General features: G+C 40.9%; 1 protein-coding gene across 1 annotated transcript in view; it reads right to left on the bottom strand.

Annotated features, from left to right (window-relative positions):
• Positions 1 to 18,722, bottom strand: part of tln2b (talin 2b) — a 104,645-nt gene that overhangs the window by 75,094 nt on the left and 10,829 nt on the right.

Genomic DNA, 18,722 nt, shown 5'->3' with positions numbered 1-18,722 from the left:
CCTACGTGAACGCTTCTCCTACCTCTCAGACATTCAGTCAACAAGTTTCAGCTGCCTTCCGTCCGCCCAGATCCAGGGAGTGTCCCTCACCGGCCGGCTGCGCTCCTGTCGACTCCCCGCTACTCCTCACCAATCTAACCGCTCTCATCACGCCTTCCTTCGGCCTCCATCGGCGACGACGAGCCGGAATTTTCCGTCCTCCCCTCGTTGACGTCGCAGTCCTCCGCTATCTGCCCGGTTCCCCGCTCCGGCTCACCATAGGCTGCTGCGGCTCATTGGCGCTGTCCCCCGCAGCAAGCGCTGGTTGTCTCCACGATCCGCCGAGGCTGCACCGACGCACGTCGGCTCTTCCTGCTCGCCCCACCATGGACTCGATCCGTTGCCCGATCGTCTCTCCCAGTTCACCTCCGAGAGGACGTCGCATCAGACCGCTACGCTCACCTCCACCTATCTCGGCTCGCAGCTGGCTTGTCAGCCTCATCAACCCGCAGCTTCATCTGCGCCCATTGGGCGTCATCTAGGTAAGACGTACCTGCTCCTGACTCGTTCATTCTCCCTTCGCTTTACGTCTCTGTCAGCGTACCAGCGCCTTTAACTCATGTTTACCACGCCTCCTATCGCCGGTCAGTCTTGGCATTTCCAGGGTCGCGACTAGCTCGTTCCGTTAGTTCCCTGCTCGGGCCGCCGTAGCCCTCTCTTCCCTCTGTTGCTAAGATCGCTCCAAATTCTGTCAGTAGTTCCAGTTTGCATTTCAGCTCATTCTGGCCTTCGCCCCAGCTGCCGCTGGTCTCCTAATCGCAGCACCATTTTCTTTAAGCTTTTCATGACTAGTAGAGGGGATCCGCCATAAGTTCCATATAAAACGCACCTGAAAACAAACGGGCAATCTTTCATTTACAATTTCTCTTTTCTGGAAAAAAAAAAAAAAAAAAAAAAAAGCCGTGCTGCCCCTTCTACTCCAGATCCATGCAAGCAGCCCATCCACACAGATGGCAGAGCGTCCGAGCGCTGCAGCTCCAAAATGGTGCAGTCATCAGGCGTCTGAAAGAGAAAATACCTTAACTATGGACCCAGCAGGTAGATTACCCGAGAGCAGAGACGCAGCCTACCTAGATCCACGCTTATCATCTGGTGCACCAGGTGGGAACGTAACAATGCTGCAGGAACACACGAATGGCTTCATTAGTAGGTCCAGCATCCACAACAACCGCAATCCCAGCCATTGACCGTAGATGGCTTGACGATATCAGTTGAGCAATCAGGAACACAAGCCACCCAGGCAGCCGACATACACGGGGAGAAACAGTCACGCACACACACCTTAGCAGCACCATCAATCACGGGGCCGCTCCTGGCACAAAGCGGGGAGGATGGTTCTACTTCCCCCTCAGTCGGGCCAATGTCGCACCCCGAGTAGTCTGATCATCAGAAGCCGCTCGTAGGCTCTCTAATTTTGCAGCTTCATTGCAGCCAGACCGGATCTCATCTGCGTACTTTCCAGTCGTCAATCTTAACCTCCACCCTCGAACAGTTAGCTTCACCTGCACAGCGATACGAACTTCATGAGTCCTCTTTCAAGTGATTCATAGTTCACAACGCCGCTCGCTCTGACAGCTTTCTTTCCTCGTCATCCATTGGTTCCGACCCATATCAAGGAGGCATACACACAGTTGGTACGCAAACATGCGCGCTAGGTGGTCAGCGTCATCTGTACAGCCGTCAGTTCGATACACGCGACGAGATAAAACCAGCCAACGTTCTTCTGGTGAATGAATGGTCAGTAATTACCGCTGGAGCTAGTCGTAGCCGACCACAAAGCTCGCTCGTATAAAACAAGCCTCCCGTTCCCCGATAATCCGACTGCTTACCACCAAGCCGGGCCGTCGCTGGCAATATGGCTCACGAAGATCTAACTTCCCTGTTATGTGGCCGATTACCTAAAAGCGTTTCGGTAATCCCTTTCTGTCGGTCGCTACCAGCCGTTGGAGCAGGACGTATGGCGATCCTCATTGGCAGGAAACTAAACTCCGGCCCGACGTTGACTCTCGGTCTCGGTCTAGTCTACCGCGCAGTAGGAATCCTGACTTGTTCTACCCTTATCCTTGTGTTCTCTAAAGAGCTTTTGGGGGATTTACAGGCCCCTATTATTTAGCGATCCAACTTCGTCTCATTGCCCCCAGCATAAGATAAAAACACTCCAGGATTTCGAGAATTACATCCACGCATTCATCCGTAGTTGCATTAATTAATTAATTAGTTAAGCAGGATTCGTATATCCGTACAACTTAATCATATTACAGCAGATCACAGGCAGCCAGTCTGTCCCTCCAGGTCCAGTTATAACTCCCACATCTGCCTCCGTGCAAAGCATTCCTACAGCTTCCCTTCTTCAGTTCTTTCCTACATCCGCAGTCTGCTCGCTGGAAGCAACTTTCACGCTAAGCTTTAGCAACCTACCACATCATCTAGTCTAGTCTGGTCATCTAGTCTAGTCGAACCCCGCTGTGAATTTCTTCTCAAGGGATTTCTAAGCATAGCTCCTCTAATCCTGATAGCTGGAAACCCATCTCATTCCCATCACTTGGGAATCTTATCACTGCACACCAATCCGGCGCCTCCGTCCCCTACATCAGAGCTCCACTCATACGCTTTCCTCCTAGCCTTCTATGGATTTCAGATACGGAGTGAGTTCACACTGCATCTAAAGTATTCAATCAGTTAGAGACTATCTAACTCGATACTAAATTCTTCCCTGACCACTACAACCGCTGCCCGTTTCATCTGCCACCTCAGACTGATCTCAGCTGAGATCCTCCCCCTTGCCACTTCTCGGGCCATTCTGTTAGAATAGGCGTTGCCACATCGCCATCGTCAGGCGTCCCTTCAGCTTCTCTCCTTCAGCTCGGCCGCTGGTCATCCCCGGCCTCCTCATCCTATATCCTACCAAATCTTTCAACTGTGCTCGAAGCTCCACATGCAATGTCTGCAGGTGAGCATCTCTCCAAATTACTGGTGGTGGAGCCCTAGTCACCGTAAATAGCTACTAAATGGTGAAATTCTTCTTTTTGTTCATTGGTCCCACAGTGATACTTAGTGGTTGATTTGTGCTTTATTTTGAAGAGCGGTAGATTTCTTCTTTGCGTATTTTGTGTTAGGCACTTCCTGTTTCGCTAACCACGCAGAGTCAGCGTTAGAGCCTGAAGAAAAAGAAAATTTGTAAAATAGCGCTCTTGGAAAGCAGAATGAGGTAGGAACGTGCGCAATCGTGTTTTGTGAACATTTATGTTTATTTATACATTATGTATCCTTTATTTATGCTACAGTTTTCACGGCGTCTGACAAGAAAGGTCAAGATTAAACTGCACCCGTTCGGAACTCCCTGCATCTGGCTGTTCATTCCGAGAGGCCGCTACAGTCACCTCTAACATTTATTTCACACCTAGGGAAGCTAGCAGGGCCCAACAGGCCCTCAGCCCTGCCGGCTTGGCCTCGCAGTCCATCACGCTGCTTCGCCATCAGTCCCGCCAGCGTGCGGGCCCTATCGCCCATCAGTCTCGTCAGACTGCAGGCCCTGACTGACGCCTATCAGTTCGGCAGACTGCAGGCCCCGACCCACGCCTATCAGTCTCGTCAGGCTGCAGGCCCGACTGACGCCTATCAGTTTCGGCAGACTGCAGGCCCTACCGACGCCTATCAATCTTGTCAGACTGCAGGCCCTACCGACGCCTATCAGTCCTGTCAGATTGCAGGCCCGACCGACGCCTATCAGTCTCGCCAAGCTGCAGGCCCTACCGTCGCCTATCAGTCCCGTCGACTGCAGGCCCCGACTGACGCCTATCAGTCTCGCCGAGCTGCAGGCCCCAACCGACGCCTATCAGTCTTGTCAGACTGCAGGCCCAACCGACGCCTATCAGTCTCGTCAGACTGCAGGCCCAACCGACGCCTATCAGTCTCGTCAGACTGCAGGCCCAACCGACGCCTATCAGTCTCGTCAGACTGCAGGCCCAACCGACGCCTATCAGTCTCGTCAGACTGCAGGCCCAACCGACGCCTATCAGTCTCGTCAGACTGCAGGCCCAACCGACGCCTATCAGTCTCGTCAGACTGCAGGCCCAACCGACGCCTATCAGTCTCGTCAGACTGCAGGCCCCAACCAACGTGGTGCGCCTATCAGTCATCCGACTGCAGGCCAGCCAGGCCTCGGCCCGGCTCCCTCTTTTGGGGGGAAGACTATCCCGAGCTCGCCGAGCAGACCGCCTGCTCACGGCGATCCTCGGCTCACGGTCTTCTGCCGGGTCCGAGCGCCAAAGAAATTGTACCATTAAATCTTTTTAACTGCTATTTTCTTCTCTGTGTGAGTCTCTCCAGATTGAAATGGAGCCTTGGCGAAAATTCAAACTGGGAGACTCGACCAGCTTCACCACATCATCTAATCACTACGCCCGACCGCAGCCAATCCGGACCGGAGCTTCACGCCACTCCAGCCAATCGTCGTCCAAAGACACCTTCAAAAGTCCGAGCTACCCTGGGGTCTTCCTGCTCATCAGCCGTGCTTCGACCCACCTCCTCCCCTTCTCCACCTTCACCATGAGGGTCGTCGTCCAGGATCCCTTGTGCTCTTCCTCTCCAAGCTCCGCTCCACCACCAGTTTCGGTCCCGGGGGGAAGACTATCCCGAGCTCGCCGAGCAGACCGCCTGCTCACGGCGATCCTCGGCTCACGGTCTTCTGCCGGGTCCGAGCGCCAAAGAAATTGTACCATTAAATCTTTTTAACTGCTATTTTCTTCTCTGTGTGAGTCTCTCCAGATTGAATTAACATTGTAATTTATTGAATATTACTGTAAATCTGTAGTATTCTTTAATCAAAGCTGAAAAGATAATCAGTTACTGTTGAATTTCTAAGTGAACCAGAGAGCTTTTTTTTATTATTTTGTCATTATGTAGTTTACATCTTTTAATTTCTTTTCATGTTCTGCACTCTTATATCTCACTATATGGGGTTTAATGACTGTTCTTTTTCTTTCTCTGAATTGGAAGGCTTGGTGGATAATCATAAATAAGCATTTAAAAACCTTTTATGCCAATCCTAGACAGTAAGCATTCTCCAAGGTACACTATAAATTATAACATGATGAATGAGTTTCAGTGTAGTAAATGACTTACCAGAAAGTATTTTGTTTAAACAAGAAACTTCACAGTGTGAGAATGTTAGTTAGAAAAAAAACTGAAAAGTTAAGTTGTAGAAACATCTAGGTTCTCATATTCAGAAACTATAGCCAATATGAACAGATTATTATGAAACACTAACACTCCATGGGACATCATTGGCATTCTTTTTGAAAAAATATTTTCAGTCCATCACCTGTCAGAGCTGCAGTTTGTATCTTTTCATTCAGACAGTTAGTTTCAAACCACTAGTCCATGTAAAGTCTGACGTCTTAGAAACTAAGACTTGAAAATGAGTCTGACATTTGATTCGCTATCTCTGCCAAATATATTTATTGTCATTTGCGTAATGTGCAGTGAAACATAATAGCAATTAAATAGCATCTGAATAAGCCTCTGTGACTTTTGTGAGACTGAAATTGTTTTAAGATGGTAGAAGTCCACTTTGGTCTTGCTTCCAATTCATTAGCTCAGCCTCTGGGCCCAAGTAATGTGGATTTATACCAAATTAAACTGCCAAGAGTCATCTATTGCATTTAAGATATTAACTGCTCAAAAACCAACAGAAATTTCCCTTCACAAATTGTGAACACAAATTATGAAATAACTCTTTTAATGAGGGAACATTTTTATGTAGCGAATTAATGAACTGTTTTTCTGCACAATATCCTCCAAAAAAATTAAGAATATGTAATTCAAAAAGACAACTCCAAAAACAAGAGCAGACTCTGGAAATACCACAAAGTTTTAAAAAAGAAAGAAAAAAACATTAGAATTTGAGAGTTGATTCCAAGTGTGGTATTATTGTATGATTCTTTGCAGCTTTGCTTTTCTCTCAGCAAGCACTGGCGAATCAAATGTTTAAGTTGGCTGGAAGAGAAGTATACAACAACTTGTCTTCACACACTTCAGAAAGTTTTTCATGCAGAGGTTGCCTGCAGGAGTCCTGCCGAAAATGTGGGTGTCTTAACTCAAAATTTTCAAAAGAACTTTGAAAGCTTTGAACACCATTTTTTCTGTCCTCATCCTCTTAAAAAGAGTTGAACATCCTATAAATATCTGAATACATTCCCAATGATTGAAAAATAGTTTGATATAATCTATCACACTGATGCTGTAACATAAGCACAAGTGTAGAGATCTTTTTTCCCACCCTTCTCAGTTTTTTTCCTACTCATAAACCAAAAGTGTTCTCAGTTACAAGAAACAAACAATTCTGGCTTAAATCAGCCTCGTAAACATCTGGCCAATGAACCACAGACACAAACACAATGTGGAAATTCTTACTATATTGTCCACCATGGACAAGTTAAGAGAACCACACAAGTTGTCTGAAAGTGCAAATGCTTCAGAGCCAATACCAAGAAAAATTAAGGAAATTACAGCTATGTAAGACTCCTGGCTTATGCTTCAAACTCAATCAGCTCTAGTGAAGTGGAGGCACATCTAACAGCAGATGTCGTTCCCGGTTGCACCATTTTTTTTTTCAGATCTATTGTAGATCCGGAAAACCTAAAACAATGATAATTTGAAAGACAACTGGCCATTCCACAAAGCTTTTAAATATTGCAAAATTCTCGAGAAATATGCTTTATTGAGAGGAACCAGAAAGGTTTTATAATGTTTCAGAAAAGTCCACATTGTCCTCCTGGTATTGTTGTGTAAACACACTAATCAGCTGATCAGAACAGAAGCAGAAACTGCAACAGATGTCCACATACCAGAATTTTAGTGTTTAGAATTACAACACTTGTCATAAACAAATTCTCTGATGAAATAACAGAAAACCTGGAGTCACTACAGAACTTTTTTATATCCCTCATTAGGGGGCTGATTTGCCAAGTCTCTAAGTAATACCTTTCTCTCTGATGCATTTTCTCAATAAATAGATCATAATATAACATTTTACTTCAGAAATCCAGATTTGATCTACAGATCTTATATATCCATTGTGTTCTGCAGAGATGTTCAAGTTTGCAACTAAGACATTGTCACATTTCTAGCGACTTTCTCAGTTTCAAAGTTTGTATTTATTTATGTAAAATAAATATGACTATCCTGAGCATTAAGCCTACACACATTTTTAAAATAAGTTGTACAAATAATATATAAGCTGTAAGAACTTACTGGCTTGTATGTTCTACATCTGCTAGTTTCAACTGCACTTTAGGAAATTTGCAAGACAGGTTGCTTATGCCATCCATAAGCATCCATAAGAAAGAAAATAGTTTGTTTCTTTCTTTAAGGAATGTAAATGCAAAAAATTCTGGAGGATATAAAAGTCTCTGCCTTTTATGTGCAGCATGTAAGATGGAAAGTAAGCCTTCCTAAATGTCTAGGTGCTCATTCTATGTTTAAATATACCAGCTGTAACTACTACAAATCAGCTAAACAGTGCCTGAAAAATTTCTACTGAACTGTTCTGTAGTTTCTCACAAGGACAGATAAAAAAGTAGAAGCAGTGGAATTTCGCAATGTCAAGAGACTTAAAGTTGAAATGTAGGATCAAACCAATGAATAAGCATTAGAGACAAAATGCAGGACAGCTACTATTATTAGTGCTTAATCACAGCTTTTGTGACTCAGCAAAATATGTTAGGCAGAATTAAAAGCAATGACACCGAACAGAGCATATTTCTCCAAGCAGTAATACTGGCACCAGGTAATTTCTGTAATGCATTTCTATTAATATATATATTATCCAGGTTGATGAGCTTAATTCATGCACAAACATAGTAAACAGCCAAAAGGATGATTTGTTGTATACAGTTAGTGTGAGCCAGATTAAATTGTTCAGTAACTCAGAAAAGAATAGGTGTGTCTCAGAAGGGATTTACAATTACAAACTGATCATTATGACTGTATGGCTGCAGTTGAATACAACAGTGTGGGTTTCACACAAACAGGTTCAGCGGGAGTTGATCATTAGGAACAGGCATCTGCAGAGATGGATCCCATCAGCTCTGCTGGAGCTTGGGTGAGAGGTTCTCACTGGGGAAGTCCAGTAGAAACGAGGTGTAGGCCAAGCACTCCCCAGTTCCTCTCTTTTTAACCTGATTACTGTAATGAGCTTAGAGACTGTTGGATGCACAAGTAGTGTGGATGCAGACAAACATGCCGCACTCACCCAATCATTGGTTTTCAGTGGTATCAAAATCCAAAGTGAATCATCAGGGTCAAACAGCTAGATGGCTCATTAAGCCCAAAGGTTTTAGGGAGACGGAAGAGAGAAGGAAATGTCAGCTTGCAGCAAGGTGAAATGGGCTTAAGAAGCTGTATGGGAATGTTTTCAAGTGCCTGAAAAGAAATGCCAACCTAATTGGTAACATTTCTGCTTATAATTACCAGCAGCATATTGCTTCTATGGAGGAATCTATCATTGACTTTAATATCTTGCAGTGAGAGACGAATCATAGAAATGTCATATAAACAGTTATAACACATGGAGTTCTGAGCTAATTCGAAATATTTTTTAAATTGACTGGCTTCAGAAACCAGTAATGAAGCTACATGCACACTTTAAACAATGCATGTTTTTTTAGAACATTACAGATGTTGTCTGAACCTAGTTCTACTGTGCTTAAATAGAACAAGACTGTTAGGGAGAAACTCCGGTCGGCATAAAATATGTTTTGCTGTGAAGAAAAATAGATACTGCAGAGCCTGGAAAGTGTCTGGTGAGTGTATACAGTTGGAAACAATAACAATACACATGCAAAATATGCAATAATGATGAAAGGTAGCATAGATAGTATAGGTGAGTGGGTGGGTAGTTGAAGGTTTGCTCAAAGTTGGTTAACAACTTGCTCTGGCAAAACATAGCCAACAGTCCAGCTCCAACATGTGACTGGCATTATTTTATTGCTTGACAACAGCAGGAAATTAAATTTGAATGGAAATTGCTGGAGCAAAGTTGGAAAAATACATAACTTGATTTAAGCCAAACTGTCTTACAGACAGATGATTTAACTTATATTTAAGGCTAATATGCCTTCTAAACACTGCCAAGGATATAAACAAATAGCAAACCTGATAAATTATTGACAAGTAATACAAGACAGACTTTGATTGTAGACCTATAAAAGTTGAGCAAAACTGGAATTGTACTCTTGAGAAGAGTGTCTGGGTGTATTACTATGTTATTCTACCCAAGACACAGCATCTGATCTGGTTGATTAAAAGACTTTTTGAAAGTGCCGTATGCATAAAAACAAACAAACATCCAGACACTTGTATCCAGATGCTTGTAGTGCATCACAAAATCTACAGAGTCATACCATGGCTGGTTTTCTTTCAGGTTCTTAGTAAACTATGTGATAGTCCTCAAATTTAACAATTAGTGGTTGTTAAATGACTCCAACCAAAACAACAAGGCTCACTAACTGCATGGTACATGCATGTAGTTTTATGGCGTATGCATGTAGCCTAAAAGCTTGGAGAACATGTTTGGAATTACAGTTTACTTATTACAGTTATTTGGAACTAAAACAGACTTGATAATAAGAATCAAATGAACCTTTGAAATTATTTCAGTACACTGAAATAATTTGCTTTTGATTTCTGCTGGTACTCCATTGTGCAACTCAAACATCTATTGCAAATTTAATCTTTCCCAACCCAGACTGCACACCACAGGTCATCCTCAGGGTTGCATATTTCTTACTGTTGAAAGTTAAGACGTAACAGATATTCTGCAGCTCAGCAATTTGCTCACTTCCTGAGATTCACTAATTGGCTTCTTGAATTCTACCATAATAGATTTCAACTCATTAATTCTGACACGCTCTTGTAATTAGTAAAGTGGGGGCACTGAGCAAGCTGATAACCTGAATACTGATTATTTCTGCCTTTTCAGGGGTAATAACACTTATTTTCAACACTTAACAGCTGAGCTAACACCAGTGTTATCTACACCTTTTTCAGAGAAGATATTCTTAATGAAACCATTTGAAAATTCAACAAAGAAACATATGAATATCAAAGAGAGTGTGTTTGATCAACACCTGCTTTCATCCTACAGATATCAGGTACCAGGTCATTAGTCTTGAAACCATTCAAATGAACATCTAGGAGTCATACTCTAATTTTGTGCATCTATGGTGTTCCCAATCTACCTAAAATATGTCAATTACAGCACAAACTTTTATTTATTTTCTTGTCCACAGTTACAACATAGAATTCATTACAATTTAACCACAACTCAAAGGATGACCAACAGCCTCAAGGTGATAGTGACTTATTTATTGTCCCTATTGCATATAGCACATGTGGCCGGCTACAAAGAAGAAGAGCTGTATGCTGTATTTTTTAGAGTGGCTTATCTTCACAATATCTCAACTTTTCAGAAAATGCTTGTGTTGCTTCTGAAGGCAAGTTGTCACATGGGCTGATTTTAGTGTTGCTAATGATGCCAAGTTTACACAATAATACATCAGGCAGAAATTATCTCAGTGAAGGCAGAGAAGCATGTTTGTCAGAGAAAATCATCCAAATACTGTTTATTGAAAAAAGTGTATCCCTCTTACAGAAACAAGTGATAGAATATTTTTTCTGAAGAGCCAGAATAATCACCTCTACATAGCTTATCTGCAAAGGGACAAATTGCACCAAATCATTATTTTTAACCAAACAAAGTATAGGATCAAAACAAGAGGCGCTACATCTCAGACAGCAGGTTGAATGTTCTCCATATTTTTAATCAATAAATTCAAAATCAGTCTAGTGCAGAGGTTTCAAAATGTTCAACTTTCCTGCATGCAATGACTTTGACATTGTTACCTTAACTATTTCTGATAGAATTATCCAAGCACGGCAACATAAGATAGGAGAACTGAACATGGGCAACCCTGGATTAGGATAATGGCAAGAAGGCCTTCCAACCTCAAAGACTTGAAGCTCATTACTGAAGATATTGTGAAAATACAATTGAAAATAATAATAATTTTTAAAAAAGCTGGGCAGCAATTACAAGAAAAGCATTAAGTTAGAAAAGGAATTGTGTCCTTCTTTGTTCTATATAAACTCAACAACACATCCATTCCTCGCTCCCTATCTGTGGATCCTTGACAGGAGCGGTATCATTCAATTAATCAGACATTCACTTTCAAATCCAAGATGCGTGTGTGATTCTAAAAGAAGACAAAGATGAACCCCTCAAGTAAGGGTTAACAAGAAGCAAACTTCAGCTCAACAGATCTGTAGAAAAATACAGAGACAAAGTTCCAGTTCTGCAATTCTCCCTTAATGTCCTGCATCTGTTTGAGAAGCTGAGCACACAGCTGTGACACTGCAGTTGGATACAGATTCTTTAATCTCTCCTTTTGTACGACATTGTCATGTAATCTCCATCTCTACCCAGGGAGCAGGCAGAGAGGCAGGAAATGAAATCAATGCGGGGTCTCTGCACTGGGTTTTACTTCATTAACATGGACACTACAGATGCAGCAGTAAATCTGAATTATGAAATTCAGATTTACTGCTGTTCAAACAAAAGAACAACAGACGAATGGATCCATTGGACACGATAGGGTCACTCTGTGCTGTGTTTTAACACAGCTTTACCAGTGTTTGACAGTGAGCAAATACAAACAGATTTCCTCTAATGAGGCCTACTTTCCTCACAGAGGAGCATTAGAATGTAGGGTTATGCTGTATGAAAGACAATTAGCTTGGATTTGTCAGCATACTATTTAACTATTTAAAATGAAAATGAGAAAAAATAAACACAGCTTTTGCTTTCAGCTGAAGAGGAAGGTATTATGATAATTACTGATAATCACAAAGACTCAATGTGTTAATTTGTTGCTGTGCTGCTTCTTCCACACAATTCATTTTCATGATGCTGGCCAAAAATTTAGCTGTGCATGCTGATAACAAGATCCTATTTCTCCTGGAGTTGTCCAGTAACAAGGTTAAATTGGGTTCACTGTTAATCTTCACTGTACTTTCATTATTTAACAGTTTTTGCTTGGAGCCAGAACATTCCTTAACAACATGCAGAAATGAATAGCTTAATTGTTCCAAAAAATATCTCAATAAAAAATCTGATTCCGTATGTACACTCTAAAAGTCAATAAAAACACCACAATTGTATGTGTAATTATTGCACCTATTAATCGGTAAGTAACCAACATCAACCTTGATTCACTAAACAGCAAGGTAAATACTCAGTGCAGGCATGTAACAACATTTTTTAAATCTACTAAATGTTTATTGACATTTTTTTGACCATGGCTAAAATTTGTTACAGCAATTCTTTAATTCAAACAGGTTAGTGTGGATGTGCTATGGTTCTGAGAAAATAAAAAAAACTGAGTTGGACAAAATCACAAATCTCAAAGGACAGCCGGAAACAGTATCAGGCATTGACAGCCTCCGTGCATCCATGGTTACACTGATGTACATTTTTGAAGAAAATTGGGTAAACAACATCTCTTGGGATCATATTTTAATGAACAGATGCAGACGGTGATGAAACTGTTGCAAGACGCCTCTGGAGTATGAAGTAGGCATGTGCTGGTTAACGGTGTTATGCTATACAGGTTTTCAAAAAAAATGTCATCATGCCTATTTGTAAGGCTTAATAACCTTTTGATGAGATGCAAATGGAAATCCTGAAGTGTCTGGAGCTTTTTGTCTGCTGCATGTAGCATTGGATAGCAAATCAGAGCCCTCCTCCAGGTGTTGCTTTACATTGCAGGTCAGCTAGTTGAAAAACAGCCCCTGGGACTATCATCTACCGAAAAAAACCCCACTGCATTTTATTTGAACAATGGCAAAACTGAAGCTAAAGAGGCACCAACCTGTTTTTTTAAAGTTAAGTTGTTTTAAAACTACGGGTACATGCAATGAGTAGCTTGTCTATAATCATTTTAAAATTTAGCAGGTGGTTATTCAATATGTTTGCTTAAGATTATGTAAAATGAAAATTAAAACAAATGTTACTGATAATATAAAACAATTATTCAATATGTTTGCAAAAGTAGGAATCATTGTTGCTTTTCTGCTTTAAATTAAAACAGTTGAGATTGCTTTTGATTTTTGTTCAATATTGTTAAACTGTGATATTTCCCCATAAGGTGTATTGATTTTGATTTTTTTTTGTTGTTGTTCAAAGCTGGAGAGCATCTACGATACAATTCAAAATGTTTGTTTCCATATAAAAAAATAATCAATCTAAAAACAGAAATCTGAATGTTGTAAATCTGTTTTGAATATCTTCGCCTAAGTGTTGTGCTACTGTGTTGCCAAAGTGCCAGTGAGAACACCAAACAGTCTCCACACAAGACATGCTTCTATCAAAAAAGCACTAAGAACTAGCATCGGAATATAGGCATCCTCTGAATTACTCTCACTGAGTTTCAAACCACTGAGCCACTTTCTTTCTTGGGGTATAATCTTAAAGATTAACACAGTTGTATGCAGTTTAAAAAAAGACCAAAGAGATGACGCTTACCTTATCTCGGAAGGATTTTTCATGACAATTGTCTTAAGCATCCAAAATTGGTATATCCAAAACACCATGTGTATTAATGCGCAAGGCGAAAAACACAGTTATGACTCAGCTACCATATAAGCACCAACCGATATTACAAGGATATGTCAATGGAGTGGTGATAGTGTTTTTATCTTAAGATAGTGAGATACAATTTTTATTGAGGAAAAAAAAACAGCAAATCTATTAAACCTTAATATTTACGTTCCAGAATATTGTACCATCAGATGCTCCTTCCAGCCAATGCTGATGTTAAAGCGCTTTGTTTTATGTTGTAGATGACCATATGTGATTTAGACACAACATTCAGAGGTCATTAGGTTAAGCGCCTTGTTGATGGATTTCTGCTATTGCCACTGTTGCTATGGTGAAAAAAAGATGACTGACATCAACGGTGCAGTTGCCCACTGCTAAGAAATAAAGCATCGGTACACCTCCCCCTCCCCATTTCTGAAAAACACAGCTTCCTAACGATTAGTTGCATGCTCCCATGAGGCTGAGAAGCTACAGAGTAGAATGTGTAATTCAATTACTCCTGTGGTTCAGGACCAAAGGAAAGGGGGAAGGCACATCCTTTTTACTGAGAGACCTAGAATATCCAAGTGTGGCGTATACACAAAAAGATATCAGGCATGCACCATACAGTTGGTCTGATTTGGACACTTTTACCCGTTTCAAGAAGGCTGGAAAGAAACAAACCTTATCTTCTCTTTCACACTGCAAAACAAAGTTGCACCTAAAACACTCTTGAAAAGCCTTATCTTCACACAGCGGCTGAGGCTAACACAGAACAGAATGAGCCACCTTACATGGCAAGCCAGCAGCATTCGAGGCAGTGCCTCTGAGCTTGTGCCATGAGTTGAGGATGCTGTTTCCCACTGAACTTGCATACAGATTGCCCTTTCACAGCACAGCCTCCTTCACTGTCTCTTTGTCCCTCCTCCCAGCAGGGGGATTTATAAAGCTTCACTGTGCCACGCTCCACGAGATTCCTGTAATTTATGACAGGCTTTTTCCCTGAGAGAGAGAAATCAAATCAAACTGTAAATATAGTGCATGTTTCCCAGTATGAGCTCCTCACATGGACTATACATCACAGATAAACGGCAGAAACCCTGACACTCATTAAATAACAGCATCAATAATCCTAGATGTGGCAGCAGTACATTTGATTTTGGATTATGAAAAGGGTAGAAAGGATGGTTAATGATTGAGAAACACCAGAAGCTAGCTGAAGGAAATGAAGAATTACCAGACGCATAAAGCGGCAAATCAGCCAACTGATACTGGTTTCAATGGGAGGACAGCCAGTTTGCGTCCACTAATGCAAGTCAGACCTTTGACCTCAGGCTTGCACACACACCTGGCTGTGTTACACGATACCCTCGCAGCCAGACTGGAGGGAGAATGCATTATCTCCTGGGTATAGCCACACAGGTCTAGCATGTCCACTGCGCATAGGCAACTAGCCTCCATTAAGCTACTGGTCCATCAATCTGTGTGTCTGAGGAAAATGAAGACTCAACAGAGAAATATGGAAACAGCTGCCATGTAGTGGACTTAACAGATGGTGGTGATGGCATGAAATCAACACAGGATCATTTTTAAACCTCTACACTGCATCTCAATTTAGCCTGAAAAAGGATACATGTCTGGAACACTTATCTAATATTTGATCTCGGAGAAAAATGCACTTCACAGATCTTTCCCATGTGCACCCTCTTTGTTGTTTGATTTTTGCATCACATATTCTCTCACAAACATTTGGTACAGCGCACTGAGCCCCCTGAATGTGTTTTGTTCATCACTATGAGGAAAATGGTTTAATGTGTTCCTTGATGAAAGTGAATGCCGCCTGTTTTACAAAAGGCTTTTGAGTTTGGAATTATCCAATTATGCTAATTCAGTTGATGCAGTTTGCTGTAAGTGCTGAGCAATGCGTGCATAAGGAAGAAGGTTTACATGGACGTCTTGCAGAGAGGTGCTGTGTTTCTCGAACTAAAGCATATGAAACATTGGGCATACTGGAAGGCTTTCTGTATAATGCATTTACATAGTACATAGAAAATGAGTGAGTTGTAGAAAAGGGTATTTGAAATATAACATAAAACTACAAACTAAGGAGGCTTAGCTTGCGAGTCTTCTTTAAATGCAATGAGATTTACTTGCCAGTAAAATGTCCTCGAAATTAGCATCATATGCATCACTGTAGAAAGCTGCAGTGACAGAAATATGACATTTTTGCCAATTTTCACTGGCAAACTTGAGGCTTCATTCATGACGATGTTAAAATTCATACTTGATGGATGATTCCGATTTCAATGCAGTCGGTGATGTGCTATAAAATAGAAATGCCAGAGTGCCAAACGTAGCTATTTTCTTCAGGGAATCCAATAGTTTGGATTTATGGAAAAAAAAATCTTTCTGCCTTATTTCTCAGTGGAAGCAAAACTCTCCAGATAAAATGTATTTAGACTAGTCACAAGTGGATCTTTGTTTTGTATGTGTTTACAGAGGTATATCTCAAATAATGTTGATAGTGCAGAAATGTGGGATATTAAGGAAGCCCAGGTTGCTTTGATAGGACCCTTTAAGTCAGGGGTGTCAAACTCCAGTCCTCAAGGGCCACTGTCCTGCAGTTTTTAGATGTGCCACAGGTACAAAACACTGGAATGAAATGGCTTAATTACCTCCTCCTTGTGTAGATCAGTTTTCCTGAGTCCTGCTAATGACCCAATTATTCTATTCAGGTGTGGTGCAGCAGAGACATATCTAAAAGTTGCGGGACACCGGCCCTTGAGGACTGGAGTTTGACACCTGTGCTTCAAGTCATCTGCAGTTTGGGTCTGGTGTCTCTCATCTTACAGATTCTCTGTAGAGCTCAGGTCAGGTCAGTTTGCTGGCCAATCCAGGATAATAACACCAAGGTCACTAACTCGGCTTTGCTACCTATGGGAGTGCAGAGAGGTCTCAATTCAACAATGGAAGGATGGAAGGTTTTACAAGCATATCAGTCAGTTTAAGAGTACAAAAACCTACAGAGCGTTATCCATTTTCCATGGCACAGTGAAGACATGTATCATGAGACAAAAGTGACATCTAAATAACAACAACAACAAAAACACTGATCACCACAAAAACTGGTGATCAAGTACTGATATGTTCTACATAAGACAACAATCTCCAGTATTCTAAATATGTTTGGACAAAGAAGTAGCAATTCATGACTGGAAGCCTTTCCTTCAAAGAAAACACACATGTCTCAAATCAGGTCAAATCAGGCATCTGTTTAGGTCTGATGAAACCAAACTTGAACTCTGAAAGGTAAGTTTGACACAAAAACAACAGAATTAGCCAATCTTCCATAGAACTGCTTAAATCTGTGACTCCACCCTCCACCCCCCAAATCATTACATGCATCAAAATTCATTTAAATTCATTAAACATGCTTAAGGATAAAGGCTACATCATATGTTTTTGTTTGTTTTCATGTTTTGAATGATAAATTATTTCAGCTTTGAGTAAATAAAATAGTTGTTTCTGAAAAAACACTTGTTCAATCGAATTTCTTAATACACTAAACACCAGGGTAACATATGTAGAGATGAGCGTAGGTGAAATAAAATGCGTAGACATTTGACATTTGCAGATTAATAGGTTCTGCTTTAGGGAGTTATTAGTGTCATAGTAATAGCTGATACTATAAATCAGTTACAGAAAATTAAACCAAATGTCAGTCATTTTAGATCAAACCGATTAAGGTGTTTCTTCTATATTAATACACTGTCTGCTCTTGAGAAAGACAACATTTATATTCCGCTTCCATTCAGTGCTGGGCTCAGCAGTACACAGAAAAACAAGGTTACAGAATGTAACATCAGGACATTGTACGATGGATGCACACTTTGAATTTAAATAATCTCATTTGCTGCAGGTGCTTGACAAGAGGTCAAAAAATATTATCCATCTACTGACAATATTTGCCAGTCCTTTTAAAATATTACAATCAGTCTTAAGAATACACACTACCAATTTGTGAAAAGGGATATCTTTGGTCAGGGCAATATTGCTGCAGGTGTCATGATGACAAAAGTGACACCAGGAGCCCTTCAGTCAGTCACAAAACTACAGATAGATTACCGTACTAAGGAAAGTTGTTACTAGTCTGTGTACTAACTTATGAATTAAAAATAACCACCAGTTCATTCAAACATTATAATCTAATTTTTCACAACCATTTAGGGCTTGTCTGATTAGCATGTATAATTATTAATATGAGAAAAAACCTCTAAAAACCTTAGTTTTATAATAAAGCCTTTGGCTTGTTAGCTATAGCGAAGGTAGCAACAATTAATTGTTTAAGAGGCTAAACAGGCAAATTAATGCAGGAATACTCATTAATTTTACAGAAAAAGGAGCACATTTTAACTCAGTGCTTACCTTCTTTAAAAGTGACAATGTATCACTTTTAAAGAAATAAACAAAACAATATTCAGTGGCTATTAAAGAGGTATTAAAAGTAACAGGAAAACCAGTAAAACTGGGACAAAGCTGAATGAGGACCCATGTTTGCCAACCATGTACATCAAGGACAATGGTGTCAAGAACAATTTCCAAAAACTCACTATCATACTACCCTGGCCATTGCCTTCCTATGCTATTGTTTCACAGCTCAGTTTGGGCTTTCTCCCATTCACTTGGATTCCTCCAGTAGAATTTCTACTGGATCAATCAGCGTGGCATGCTATCTACATGCTGAAAAGTTGCTTACAAGGCATACCAGAAAAAAATAATTCTGCCTTATCATCACAAACATAAACATTAGGGATTTGTTAATTTGCTATTAATGTCATTGGACCAGATTCCAGTTAAAAACTCAAAAAACATTTTTTGACAACAAACATTCCAGGTGGATTCATTGTTAGATAATCATTTGAATATCTGGAAAAACACCAAATGACCAACATGGAATACGGTGGGAGATCTGTGACAAAACACTCTGAGAACCATGTAAGTGGTAATTTACCTGGATATATCACATGGAGGCGCATTTTGCTTCAGG

This window comes from Xiphophorus hellerii, chromosome 2, assembly GCF_003331165.1.
Source record: "Xiphophorus hellerii strain 12219 chromosome 2, Xiphophorus_hellerii-4.1, whole genome shotgun sequence".
NCBI classification, from domain to species: Eukaryota; Metazoa; Chordata; class Actinopteri; order Cyprinodontiformes; family Poeciliidae; genus Xiphophorus; species Xiphophorus hellerii.
The sequence above is the reverse complement of the archived record's forward strand: the minus strand, read 5'-3'. Positions and strand labels throughout refer to the sequence as shown.